Source organism: Aptenodytes patagonicus, chromosome 1 (genome assembly GCF_965638725.1).
Source record: "Aptenodytes patagonicus chromosome 1, bAptPat1.pri.cur, whole genome shotgun sequence".
Classification (NCBI taxonomy): Eukaryota; Metazoa; Chordata; class Aves; order Sphenisciformes; family Spheniscidae; genus Aptenodytes; species Aptenodytes patagonicus.
The window spans coordinates 144,811,908-144,826,879 of NC_134949.1; the positions used below are offsets into that span (position 1 = coordinate 144,811,908).

A 14,972-nucleotide genomic window follows, 5' to 3' on the forward strand; every position below is an offset into this window, starting at 1 on the left:
CAGGTAGATACCTTTCCTCAGAACATCCATGATAAAATATTTTATTCCGCTCCCTGTCATAACTGGGAAACTGTGTATTCTTTACCTTTTGTGCATGGGTACAGTTGTGATTATCACTGACTACAGTATGACTCCCTAAGTTGGATCCCAAGACAGAACTGCATTTTAAGGCTTTAGTAACTGAGGTTCTGTAGACATCCTGTAACTTACTACTCGTAGGAATAGAGAGGTGTATCTATGCAGATATTCTAAGCTCACGGCACATAAAAAGTAGCGCAAATTAACTTAGTACTCTTTCCTCAACATGAAATAACTTGTTAGCCCACAGTAACTTGCTCATGTGTCCTTAGTTTAAAACTCTATGCCGCACAAAAATTACAATTCAATTTTATTTCCTCATAAGTTCAGGGCTAACAGAAGTACCAACAAACAAACAAAACCTCTCTTTTTACTTAGAGTAGGTCTATGCCGCCTTTTGAAATAAAACTTTTTGTACTTGTACACAAACAATATAACAAAGCCTAATCCTGTCTGAAACCACAATCATATGAATCAAAAAGCCTTAGGCTACCTGCTGTTAATAGCACAATGCTAATGTGGATATGCTCCTGTGGCCAAAAGGTGTTCATAACCTTTAGCCTTGGACTGCTATCAGCAGTGCAAAGGAGCTTCCACCAAAGCAAATGATGAAAGCCAGACAGTACTTCACTGGCAAAACGGACAGGCAAGGAGGAATACCATATCCACTTTAGCTTAAACTCTGGTGGCCAGACTTTCAGAAGTAGGTCTGACCTTCAGATCTGAGGACCTGTCTCCACTAGAAACCCTCTTCTGGCCTAGCAGAGATGCCGTGCATACGAGTAGAAAGTGCTTCTTTGCCATCAGGGAGTCACCATCTTCCCAAATGACACGAAGTACAATGATAGAAGCACCCACAGAGCCCTGTGGTGTAGACTATGCCAGAAAGGGCAGCCACGCTTTCAGGGGACAGCAAACTGAACTGCAAAACAAGGCCTCAGTACAACGCTGGGGATGTGCTGTCAGTCGCAAAACCTAGACTGAAGAATGCAACACACAGGGACACAAAATGAAGAGCAACTGAAAATCCCATAACCAGAGAGAAAAACAAAACAAAACAAACCAAGCCACATGTGCTTTATAATTTTGTTGGGTTTTTTTCCTATCAATTTAAAGAGAGTAGAGTTCAAACTTGAAAGCAACCTCTGTCTCTGGGGTTCTCAATCTAGAACCGCTATTTGAAATAAAAGAAAATCCATCTGCAGACTGTTTAGGCCTCACGTAGCCCTGTGCACACATGAGCATCACTGTGGAATTTACTTGGTAACATTAGCGACAAAATCCATTTGTGTGAGAACATTAGTTAAGACAAGTTCTGTTCTGTGTTGGAGCTGTCAACATCCTCGTGACTTTTGGTCCTCTCAGTACGCTTCAGACTCCCTCATTTAAACACCCGCTGCCGATCCCCAGAAGCGGTGCCAAATGCAGGCGAGAGGACAGTGAAACGCAAGGAGAGACAACAGTGAAATTTCCTTCCCTATGAGGGGCTTCGGCATTGTGCTCACAAGCCCATTTTTCAACAAATCCTTGTAATTTAAATATATTTGTTTTGTATTCGGGTGGGCATGCAAAGGCATCCTGACTTTCAGTATTACTGAAGAAATAGTAATACTATACTCTTGAAGAGGGTTTAAAAGACCTGAAGAGAGTTTTATCCACCCCCCCACCCCCCACCCCCCCCCGAAGCCAGAACACACGCAGTATGCTATCGCTTCAAAGCCCAGCTAATACAGAAGCCAGAGGGGGTATATATCAGACAGGGAGACTCAATACATCCTAAAGTAGTATTGTAAATGTATATTCTATTTCAAGAAAACCTAGAATAAAGTGCTGAGAAATTAAACCTATTAATCTGAATCATTTTATTCATTTCCATAATCCCACTGTAAAGACTGTGGAATCTGTAGAGAGACTTCACCAGATTTTTTGGTGTGAATAAGGAGTAACATCATTATGTCAATGGAGCACCATTACAATCTGGGAAAAGCCTATTACTGACGAAATTGAAAAATAAAGCAGCGTGCATGTCAGCCCAGCAAAGCAAGCAGCTGATTTCTGGGTTTAATTGTGTGGAAAGGGATAAGTTATATGAGAATAAAAGACTGTGAAAACTGCTCCATTTTTAAAACGTGGAGAACGCAAAATTGTAAACATTTTACAGTAGGTCAGGTTCGGGGTCTAACATTGGCAGCCTAGCATTCACATTGTCTAACAAAAATGCCAGCAGAGATCTTTCCAAAGCAGCTCCACATTATTAATCCATTGAAATATTTATTTGGCAAAACAGAACATCAATAACATTATCTCATAAGTTTTCTATTTTTAAAATATTCAGAATTACATTAGATAGGCCTAATGCTCAAACCACTTCGTTGCAGCATTTTTTTAAAAGACAAACAAAAACTCCTAGCCTCATCTGAATTATTTATTCTTCTCTTCAGAATTACAAGCCGGTGAATATCAGTATAAAGGAACTCAGAAGCATCCAATCCAGCCAGCTGTTTTCTGTATATAACACAAGACAGGCAGCCTTGATCAATAATAATGTATCATTATTTGTATTAAGCTGCTGCCTAGGAATCCTAACCATGAGTCTTATATGCAAGATGGTATTAAAATCTAGAAAAATACAGATGAAAAAAGAGACAAGATAATCCTTGTCCCCAGAAGTTATAATTTAAGCATAAAATCAGAGATACGGGATGGATGTATTCTGGTAAATGAAAAGTATAACAAAACAACGCGTATGTCTCCAGGCCACACTGCAAAGGAGATGCTCGTACTAGCTTGAGTACTGTAAGACATGCTACGTTCCACGTTATTTTAATTTTTCCTGTAGTAAAGTATAACTGGCCCAGGTAAAGCACTGCCCTAAAGAAGCTGCACTGTTTTGCTAACCATGCTAACTTGGGCTTCTGTACAAAACCCCACACTGTGCAGTGCTGTTACAGCCAGTAAACAAACATTGCTCAGCATTTTCAATGCGATAATTTGTTCTTCTTTGTTTTAAAGTGGGTACCTCTTAGAGTCACCTGATGAGACTGTCACACTCTGCCTGAATTCGTGTTGTCACAGACCTTGTGGGACCCATCCAAAACAAGGGACATAATGAAAGCAGGCAGTCGGGTAACAAGCCTGCTCCAAAAAGCACTGCAGTGGAGCCTTGCTCAGAGGGGAGGAGCAGCTCTGCCAGCTTCCATGCTGGCACAGCAGTATGAAACAGGTATTCTTTCCAAAGGGCTTTTCAAAACAAAACCTGCAGTTTTCTTTCCAGTTCCATTTTCAGACTCCTCTGCTCCAGTTGTTAAAAAAGAAATGACAGTGGCAGAAGAATAAATGTGAAGCAAACTGTAATATCTCCTATAAATAATATCCCTCCTATTCCTCCGATACACACACAATTTGAATGTGTAGTTCCCTGAAAAAGCCTTTTTTTCCCCCAATACAAAAAAAGGTTATCTGGACAGCTCTAGAAAATACAAAGGAAACACAGTGAGGGTTTGATTCACAAGAACACATCTTCTATTTGATATTGGTACAGCTGCAGTGATCTCTGAAAAGCGTTTTCCCTGGGCTTGCGGTGACACTGAAGCAGCACAGCCGACCTCTGGAAGAGGGAATCAGCTACATGGGCACTCTCGTGTTTCCAACTGATGTGCAGCGTAGCATCCACAGAATCGGAGGTGTTCTAGCATAGGTTTTGCAGTGCTATGTTTAACTGAGAAAAAGGGAGCCAAAACATCTCTCTCTACAGCTCCTCATTACAAAATGGAGTACACTTCCTTTTGCCTTTAACTGATTTGGATTGCATAGGTTGTGATTATGCTCGAAAGCAGCATCGGTCCTGCAGAAAAGGCTTATTGCACTAATATGTTAAAGAGATGACAGGGAAGAAGAGGAAAAGCCTATTCGAGGGAAGAAATGAGCCCTCAGAAACATCAGTGCCACAATATTGATACTGCTAGTAGTTACCTGAAAACAACACTTTTGGAACACCACTTGGAAGCTGGTAGGGAAGCCCACAGTTAAAGGCAATGTGCCTGGCTCTGTTTGGGTTTTTTGTTTGGGTTTTTTTTCCCTACTCTTTTCTTTTTTCCTTTCCCTTATGACTATAAACAGATGATTATGATGATTATGAGCCTGGCTGTTAGGAGCTCTGGTAGTTTCAGACCCCAGAGCCCCCCTGCACAACCTACCAGGCAGAAGAAGGCCACAGTGCTTCCATGGGAACTCACAGGCTAGCTCGCATTTGCTTGAGCAGTCGATGAAGGATTAAGCCCAGCAGATGAGTACAACAGATAACTGTCACATCTTAAACCACCACAGCTAAATCTACCAGAGTTTATGAGACAGTCGTTTACATTAAAGGTCCAAACGCCAAAGGAGCTAATCACTCTTTTTAAAAGACTTCCCACGATATTCCAAATAAGTTACTTTCTTGCTCTCCTATTCCTTATACAATTTCTGCCTTTTTCAACAGGATACTGAGAGACTTAATTCATTAAAGCATCAAGATCCTTTGAAGAATGCAAGGAAACAAACTGCTGCAAAATGCTAGTACAATTTGCTAAAAATTATTTTTATTATCCCACCTAATAATGGGATAATGCATGTGAACAGCAGAGAATTTTGTAGAGGGTTATTCAGAGGGAATTGTTTTGTGCAGATCATTTCTGCATTAATATTAAAAGCTTCATGGCCTAGAGATACTTTAATGTAACAGTTATATGCTTTTCTATTTCATGTCACATGATGTCTGCTTATAATGCGATGTTATGTCACTCTAAAGGTGAGAAAATGAAGAAAGTCATTTTTAGAAGCACTAAATACTTTAGGAAACAACACTTCATTAATATAATCACTAAAAAGCGAGTGATTACAGTACCAGCACCTTAGAAGACCAATTTCAAGCCTAAAATCTCACCTTTTATATACATGCGTATATAGGCACATATATAGACAGACACACACGCGCACACCCCTGTCTCGGAAGGGTTCCCAAGGAGCACTGATGAGGGTTTGGAATGGCTCCTTTCTGCCCTAGAAGCAGACCAGCCGGAGTCACAGTGCTGAATGGCAAATCTGCAAGGACTAAAGTCAGGCAGCTACCTGGAAAGAAAAAGGATCCTTCACAGTGTATTTATAAATGCTAAATGGCCCGGGAAACTGCTGAGAGATTTCTCATGCTCAGATCCTCATTTTCTCTTGCATGGTCATCCCTGGGACAGCTCTGGAAAACAAGGCAGCCATTTTCTCATAAGCTGTTACACTCGGCAAACCAGATTGAAGTGCTTGATAAGCTGCTGTTCTCTTCCCTGCCTGCAGCGATCGGAGGGGAAAAACAACCCATCACCCGCAAACAGGTACAACCACAGCCATTTCTGTACTTGCCTGGTATGAGTCAGGGCGCAGCGGGCAGATGGGGCCGGGGGAGGGGAGGAATGGGGAGGCCTGGCTGCAAACACATCAATATGCATGGCGTGCCCCTGCCCTACCCCTGCTGCTGATCCCACCGTTCATCCCTGCAAAACCTTACAGACCCGCGAAATAATGCTGCCTCCTCACGGTTTTGCGTTTCCCAAAATTAACTGCCACTGTTAGAAAATACTTTGCTTTTGTAGAACCTGTGGGTCTAAGATACTGCCTCGTGCACGCTGTGAAAATGCCTCCAAGCCTTGGGGTCAGTACGGGGAGAAAGTGATTTTAATGTGCAGTCGGCAGGGACACACACAGGTACATGTGCACCTGTATGCGCACACATACATGACGTAATTTTTGTAAGCTGTAAGTAACATCTCGCTTGAGAATATAAAGGGCTGTCCCCACACGTAAAGCAAGAAGCCATGACACCTATACTTACATTTCCTTCCGTTTTCTATTATAATCCTCTTTCTTGTCATTTTCATAAACCTCCCTATTTTGCAGCAGTGTTCTGAAATTTGGCAGCGAGAAGCCCTGGGCGCAGGGAGGTGCCTTTTCAGTCCCATGCAAAATGTGTTAGGACTTTGCTACGCTCAAAGCTGCTGGGGAAAAAAAACTCCCATTTAGGTTTCGTCAGCAGAGACAACTAAAAACCGGCTGCTGAAGTCCCCCACTACCCCATGCGCACTGCCCGCCCAGCCCTGGCTCTTCATTTCAACACACACAACACAAAGTCAGGCTCCAGCCAGCCCCCAGCCGGCAGGCAGCTCTGCCGGCTCACCCAGCTAGGCCTGAAGGAAGCCCAACTGTTGGGGGGCACATGCCCCCATTTGGCGACCTCTGATGGCTTCTGCTTGGCTGATGTGAGGGTGCTGTGCCAGGCTCCTTCTCCACTGGGAGGCTGCACAAACAGAAGGTGATTCCCCAGGGGCACGGAAGTCCCCATGCCTTGAGCTCTGTTCGACCCACAGAGGGTCTCACAGACCCACCTGGCTTGGCTCTGCTGGTGCAAAGGCACGTTTAATTCATTACTTCCAACTCAGACATCTCTCTCCAGTGGCTGGTCCACAAGAGATAGCAGTACAATCCTGCTACCTAAGGTACTTGGTTAGGTCAGCTTTAAGAGATTTTGTCACGCGGTGCGAATGGCCAGGAATCCCTAAACTAGGACTGCTGTCAATACTATGTGTTTTTAGCACTACACCTACTAAGTTTCCTTTCCCTACAGAAAACAGTAAAACAGCCAAGGAGATGACACATAAATGAAAATGCTGTTAAGACTGTGGAGACCCTAAATATAAGAAAAGCACACCCGAGTTGTCAAAACCTAAGGCATCTCCTCTCCCTTGCTTCCTCCAGCCAGAGGCACAATCCTGCTCTAACCTCTCCCTTCCTACCGCCTCCCCGGGCTCTGGGCAGCTCCTGCCACCACCCGCCGCCACTCCCACACAGGCAAACACCAGCAGCTGAACTTGGGCAACACTAACAAGGACATTTCTTGCCCTAGTGCCTGCTCCAGCTCTTGAGTGCAAGCCTTTAGTTTGCCCCTCCAACCTTTGCATTTGCACTTTCACACATGCTTGCCAAGGCCTTTCTTAAATCAAGATGGTACCCAACCTGTCATTCCTAATTCTGCACTGCAACCTATGTAACTGTGCCCCAAAGCTACTATGTTCCTTTACACCGTGCTTTATGATGGGGCTACTGTAAAGGATGGCACTACACCAGAGGTGACTCTCACTAGCTTTGCAGAACCCCAGTAAGACAGAAAGTCCAAATAAACACAAGTAGAGCACCCAACACGTGATGCCCTCATCAGTCACCAAAACTAATGAAACGTAGCCACGTCCTACATGATTAGCTGGTGAAGAACACTTTTGTTCTGTTACCGTTGATTTTTACTGGATAAGGTAGTAAGTCTCATTTCTGTGCCAAGTATACGTGCACCACGGCATTTTTTAATATCTTTTATTTTGGAATGCAGCATAGTGTAAGTTTAAGAGCAGAAAGTCTCCTCACTCCACTAAAATTCAAAGTATGTAAAACCACAGCTCTATCAATCATGCCATCTGTGCTAGAAATGCCATTCTTTCATCTTTTTTTTTTTGCCATGGGACTATTATATCATGTGCAGGTGGTAACGTCTAAAAATGTATCACAGAAGATACATGTAAAACCAGACTACTCCTTTTTTTGATCAAAAGGGTAAGTAGAAATGAACCCATGCTGATCTAGCTCGTACCTCTTGGCACTGGAGGTTTTCTCGCTAGACCTGCAACCCTCGTGCTGAAACGCAGTTTCCAGAGGGAAGCGCACAGCTCCTCACACCTGTTTCATACCATCAGACCAGATAAAATGGCTTGACCTCTTCCAGGAAGGAAGGAGTTCAGCGGTGGGGCGAGGAGTCAGACAAGCACCATATGGCCAGAAGGGAGGGAAGACAAAAGCGAGGGCCGAACCACCTCTCGCGGCGGCAGCAAGAGTTACGTTGGCTCAGCTGTGTTGTCTAATCAAGTATTCTAAATCAATTAAGACTGAAGCCAATTTGTACACATGGATCTTTGTATTTATAAATGAACCTAAATATTCCACAGTAATGTTCCATACGGTTTAATTCCTGTAGTACATGGACAGAAACCAAGGACTGGTTCAGCTCATTAGCCATGAAAACATGCAGTTCTATCAGGCAAGCTTTTGTCTAGCAATATGAAAAATGAGCAGTGAATGAATGAACCCCTTCCCGCCCTATAAAACAACGGTCCCCAATGCAGGAACGTCAGTTAATGTCGGATAACAGTCAGGATGCTCTCTCAGTTGTTTGGAACTGTCACCAGGTCCGAGCTCCAGCCTGCTGAGGTATTTCTATAACAACAACAGTAAAAGAGAGTTTATTGACATCAGTCATCTGGGTGATAAGACCGCCAGTGTTTGTAAATAATTCTCACACATCTTCCCAGAATCCTAAATTTCCTACAGGTTTTAAAGAAGACAGAAAGCCGCCTTCTCTGCCTGGAGAGCCTCTCCTCAGGTTTTCATTTGGGCCGTGATGTTCAAGCGGAGGTAATTCTCCACGCGTGCCTACCTCGCCTCTCCGCACAAACAGCTGAGCTGCTCATCATTCAATTGCCCAGGATGGCAGTTTATAGCCTGTTCTAGGCAGACCGGATCTGGCAATGGTTTGCTTTAAAAAGGTGCACAGCAAAATAAAGCGTTTCAGCAATGACTCAGCGTTGTGTATCAATAGCCAGCCTAAGCTTATTTAAGACCCTACTGTTGCCGTGTGGGGGGGACAGGGGCTGGATCAGACTGTTGATCTTACTGGAAGCTCACCTTACAAATAAAACCATTTTTCAGCACTGCGCGGTGGCACAATGACAGAGCCGACAGCGCCCAGGGAGCCCAGGGTCAAGGAGAAGAGGAGGGAGGGCAGGACGGGCACTTCTGGAGCTGCTGCATTTGAATCGGCTCGGGTCAACTGCAAAGAGTCAGATTCCCTTGGCCCACACAAGGAAGCGGAGGCCGAGAGGCTGCTGAAGTTGTCAAGAGTTGGGCCCCACATAATTCTTTATACCTACCACGTAAAGTGAATGGAACAGAAAACAGTGTTTAGAAGAATCTTATATACTCATCCTGCATGCACATAAATACCTGTGTTCAGAAATTAAGAGAATCAGCTCTGGGTATATGCTTTTGGTCAAACTGGAAGGCACAGGGAGGTGAGAAATAGAAAAAGTCACCATAATCTGATCAGCTGTGTAATTAAGACTAAACTGGGAGATCAATAAGGGAAACTATAAGGAGGTTTTTTTCAACACAGTATGCTGGAGAGAAAATGGGAAATCTGGTGGAAATCTAATGGGATAAAGTAACAGATGGTAGGTAGACACCCAGGGGGCATGGAATATGTTTAAAGATGATACTGGCTAACAGTATAATTAAGAGTATATGCAATATCACAATGCACTGAGTTGAACTAGAACGTAAGCAGTAAGGCCATAAAAAAGCTTAATATTCTAGGTTAGACTCACTTAGAGATACCTACAAGACAAATAGGAAGAACACTTATGAAAAAGCTCTACATAATGCAAGTATCTGGGATATTTTAGGGAATGGCTCTTGACCTTGTCTTGCGAAACATGGCAAAAAACTGTCTACAAATATGACACAGGATATCACAAATACGACAAGCAATTAAATTAATCAGCAAAGATCTAACAATAAATAATGGACTCAATGTACAGAAAATAAAATTTGAGTTATGTTTCTGGAAACAACTTAGAGAGCAGAACAAGCTACCAGTGGAGCTGTGCAAACCACCATTGTCTGGGCGACCTGAAGCCTACCTGACAGTACATGGCCTGTAAGGACTCTGGGGAAAAAACTAGATCAATCCCCACCCATTTTTTCAAACACAAATACATCAGTAACTTCCAGCAAAATCTTCCACAACAGAACCACTGTTCTTCCAGTTGATACACATGCAGGAGTACGGCTTGCAGTCTATAAGCTGAACACACTAGCAGGTCAACTCAAGGTGGCCTCTCATGCTCAGGCAACGCTTTCAATTTTCTCCTGGGTGGAATCAAGTTTGCTATACCAGTCTCATGAAACTATGGTGGTCCTGTGCCTTCCAAATATTTGCCAACAATTAAATAATACCTATAAACAATACAGTCCAGCTGTATGCTTATGTCTCCATAAAATAAATAAATATTATATATATAAACTCCAGATATATACAGATGGATGGATACATACATACATACAACAGAGAGAGTGTTAAATGGAGTAGGTGTAAACAAATGATATAAAAAGATATAAACCAATGCTGCATTATTATAAGCCAGTTACTTATGTAGATTTATTTTAAAATATGTCTGATTGCATTCATAGCACTGATGAAGAGAACAGTAACGCACTAAACATCATTAAACACTTAAGCTAAAATTCCTCCTTGATCGTCCCTTCACAACCACTTTGATTCCACTTAGCCACCCAGGACAAGAATAACCGCATGACCTGAAGGTCAGAAAATTCTTACTCCGGTATGAGAGCAAACTAAGTAATTTCCAAAAGCAGAGCCCTCTCCCATGCACAACCCTGCTTTCAGCTCTCCCATCTCCGACTGGCACTAATTTAAATTAGGGGACTGGTAGCTTTAGCACTTCAGCTAATACCAATTACCATTATATCATGCAAAGCACTCCCTGAAGTAATCAGTAACCAAGCTGCTTATGGAAATAGTGTAAAAACTGCACCAGAAATGAAACAGAAGCCAGTACACAGCAGAGTCATAACCAGCCCCTCTGTAAGAAAAAGAGATTTAAATGGGCAGCTGCATTCTGCATCAGCAGAATTACAACCATTTCTGTGAATGGTTGTGAGGTGCATAGAGAGGTCACTGTCTTCCATAGATTGGGTTACTGCAAAGCCAATGGATAATAACTATAGCAAGGAAGCAACTGGGTACTGGACTGCTTTAAAACAGCTGAGGAGAAACAGAATAAGCCAGAATGATGCTGACTGATGCAGCTTCAGAGCAGGCATCATCCTCTAATTTACTCAAAGCTAGCTCATGAAAACTTTGCCGTGTTTTTACAACCATAAAACCCAGTAAACCAAGCCCCAAAACACAGATTTTTTTTTTATCCTAGCCCAGTAAAATGGTGAGAGGTAATGAACTTGGCCCAATTAAATGTGATGTAAGGAACCAACAAGAAACACCCACTTTAGGAAGCCTAAGTTGTAACAGCCATCTTGCATTGTTCTACTGTGTCTGTTCTTGGTATCCCACCTAAACGGCTTTTGCCCAGGCACAAAGTATTTTGTTTTCAGGATGCTTAAACCAGTACCCATGACTCGTCATATAGGGCAAACTTGCTCAGCTGAGGAGCCAGCTGAAGTCATTCAGGGCCCACCTTACGCGTACTGAAAGGCAAGATATAGATCGACTTCCTGGCACCCTTCCATCCTACAATTTCCTACCGCTATTACACTGATGATTCAAATCTAATTTTAACAAGCAAGCAAGCCTTCTGCTGTCAGCAACCATTGTTCCAAGACAGAAGGAAAATACTTTAAACACATTTTCATGCCTTTCAACATCTGCATTTTTGTATTGCTTTTGTTCCTGGAGAGGGGCACGGAAAAGGGAAATAAGGGAAGCACTTCCCAAGGTAGGGAGCTAAGATATCAGTGCTGTCACTTATCATTTCCTAAACAAGCCTCATTTTTCCACACAATACATGGGTAGGAGAAGGGTATTATTAACTTAAGAACTAATGCTTTGTAAGCCTAAAAAACTTGCTAAGGTAACAAAGCAGTTTTCAAAAACACATTCCCCTAAGATCACATAAAAATAATGGGGTTTGTTTCAAAAATACAAAAAAATTTTCCACATCCTCTGGTAAAACTGAGTCCTACACAGCCACGATATTTATTTTTTTACATAATTAACTATATGCATCTCTTTACAGCTAAGTTTGTGTGTAAATGAAACTTCTCCACCAGTTTAGAAAGAATCTAAAAACTTCCTTGATTGTATACTATCTCACAAGAGGAGACCACTCACCCTGTTTCTAAGTGTTGGCATAAGAGATCAGAAAAAGCAAAAGGATTTGAATATTCTTTTACCTATTTTCAGATGGCCTTCAAAAGCAAATTCAACACAGAATAATGAAGAGCTGAGTTCATCAGTTGTACAGCAAAAGAAGTCATCCCATGTAATGTGCATTGGTAGTGAAAAGTTGCAAGGGGTAAGATATTCACTGAACATAATTACTTCTGAAGATTACTGTAGAAGGACATAAACATAGTTCCAATAACCAAGAGTAAGACAACAAGCAGCGTAGAAAAGTCTTCCTGAAAAGAAACAGCCCAGTTTGTTCTCAGTTACAGCACAATCAAGTTAGCTATGTGGCACATCCTGCTGTTTTTATCATATGATTTTAATAACTTAAACCAGAAGATTAAAGCCATCTGCAGGTCTCCTAAACAAAACAAATGCTATACTGTGGTGCTGAAATATGTAAGGTGCTTCCATTACCTACAATTCATATCACAGAAGGTTATTTATACATTGGAATGGGAAATATTTAATAGCATTTAACACTCTAACAGGTACAGAAAATACTACCTGTGTAACACACTGCCTTGTTTTTACAGCCTGTGTAAAATACACTGCTATACTGTTGACTGAATGGCAGTAGTCAAAACATGGGGGATCAAGTGTGGCAGTCCTCTTAAACAGACATTATGGAACCTGCGCAAGGTATTTAATTTGATCTCTTTGTTCAAGTCAGTGGCATTTGCATTCATTCACATTCGGCAAGTTATTCATCTAAAAAAGCTAAGATTCTTTCATTTCTTCTTTTCTCCCAAACACCATTTGTTCTTCTACAGAATTATTGCCATAAATGTTGCATTTAGACTGGCTGTGATACTGCCAGCCAATTTTGCTGCAGATAAAGGTCAAGGAAAAAATTATTAAAAAACAAAATAACATTTTTGTCCAACATCTCTATATAAAACATCAGTGCCAAGCATTCAAGTAAACTTTGAACATTGGTCAATCCTTACTGGGCTCCTAAGTGGGCTGTACGTTGGATCTGCCATAACAGCAGCACTGGGCAGAAGGCATCACAGAGGTAACTTTTGGAGCAGGACAAATTACTGAACTATTTCTCCAGTTTCTTGCACAGTAACTACTGTGTTGCAACTGTCCTCCATAAACATATGACCGTCATCTCTGCTAAATAATCTGTGTATGAAAGCCCTAACCTTAACTGAAGACCTTCATAAGCATGAAGACAAAGAGACCCGTACATTATCTAACTGGGTTTCCTCAATAACACACGTTTTGAGACTCAAACATGCAATTGCTGCATTACACGTAACTTTGAAATATTGAAAGAAATCTGTATTTTAGAAATTCATCTGAACAGGATGTAAAAATCTCAGCTAAGGGACAATTCCTCATCTCAATTTCAACAATTTTCCAGCTTTAAAATATTTGGGGGGAATAACAAAATCTGTCTCCTGTTTGAATTCTTCCACCTTTAGCTTATTTCCAGTGCATCTTTTTATTTCTGTAACTTCCAAACAAAAGAGCCTTCTCGTATCATAAATCTCCACACTCTTATTACCAGATGATGACCAACTTACAATTTCAGTCTCTATTTGACAAAACAGACTGGATGTTATCAGTTTCCTACCAGAAAGATGAGGTCTTCCAGAACTCCCAAACTCTCTCCCCAATACGTCCAAACACTTTGAGCTTCAGCTACGAGTACTGCTTCTTCACACTGCACCTCCATACTAGTTGAATATCATCCATTCCATATGGATAGTAAATACACTTTTTATTTGTTAGTCTTGTAATCTTACATCGAAACATCGTATCACTGAATAGTAGGCTTATGTGCAAGCTGTACAGTATGGCTGCAGCGCACCTCAAGATACACAAAAGACAACTTCTGAAGGAGCTTTAGATATTATGGGCTAGCACAGATCAAAACAAAAAGACATCACTTTGCTATTCCTCGTCACTATCTTTACAACTGAGTAGTGTAACGTGAAATAATGAACTGAAGAGCACAATAAGAAAACTAACATTTAAAATCGCCTGGAGATCTGGAGTAGCGAAACAGGAGAAAAATGCTGGTATTTAGTTCAGAACGAGGATGTTCAGAAACAGCTCAACATAGCTTTTTCCAGTGACTACAACTGGAGCCAGTTAACTGCTGGATTTGCTTACAAATTCAGCTAGTGTTTTAGGGACAGGATGCAGGCCAGGCTTCTGCAAAAGTAGGCAAATACTTAAGCATGTGTTATTATCACATAGTATTAGCAGAGACACAGCCCTGTACATCTGGCTTCAAAGCACAGGAGATACTGGTATCTGCAGCCACTGCTTTCCTCATCGCAGATGTGCGCACAAACCACTAGGCTATTTTGGATTGATGCTTACCATTGACTAGATAGATTAGAAGTTGCAGACACAAGAAAGACTTGGGATTTAATGCAATGAAAAGGAAACATAGAAATACAAATGGGAAGTAACAAAGAGCTATTACTTGGGAAAACACAAGATATAACAAGTTTGGTACCAAAAAAAAAAAAAGGAAGGAAAGGAAGGGAAAAAGTGCACTGAGCCATAAATGAAGTCGAAGGTATTATGGGCAGGAAAGCTACACAGCAGAATTTAAAAAAAGAAAAGCATCAGAAAACATGCAACAGAAAAACCATATATCCTCTATAAATTTAGGAGGACCTGGACTCCTGAATCTCCTGGTTAAATGAAGGGGGCTCTCTAAAAAGCAAAAACTTGAAGAACTGACTTTTGAGTAAAGACTGAGATATAAATTGTACAGGTTAAAAATGGCAAAGTGGGGCAAAGAGAAAGTGGGGTAATAGTTTACAAATATCTAAAGGAGGCATCTGCATAGCAGAAAAAGGAAGACATTTTCTATCAG

At 41.7% G+C, this 14,972-nt stretch overlaps 1 protein-coding gene and 1 long non-coding RNA gene across 7 annotated transcripts in view; one reads left to right on the top strand and one right to left on the bottom strand.

Moving 5' to 3' along the window:
* Positions 1-14,972, bottom strand: part of TBL1X (transducin beta like 1 X-linked) — a 202,792-nt gene that overhangs the window by 123,197 nt on the left and 64,623 nt on the right. The gene's annotated exons all lie outside the window — the stretch shown is intronic.
* On the top strand, positions 5,244-8,722 carry LOC143155928 (uncharacterized). Its single transcript, XR_012994506.1, has 2 exons — positions 5,244-5,441; positions 8,476-8,722. It is a non-coding gene; the product is annotated as an uncharacterized LOC143155928 (long non-coding RNA).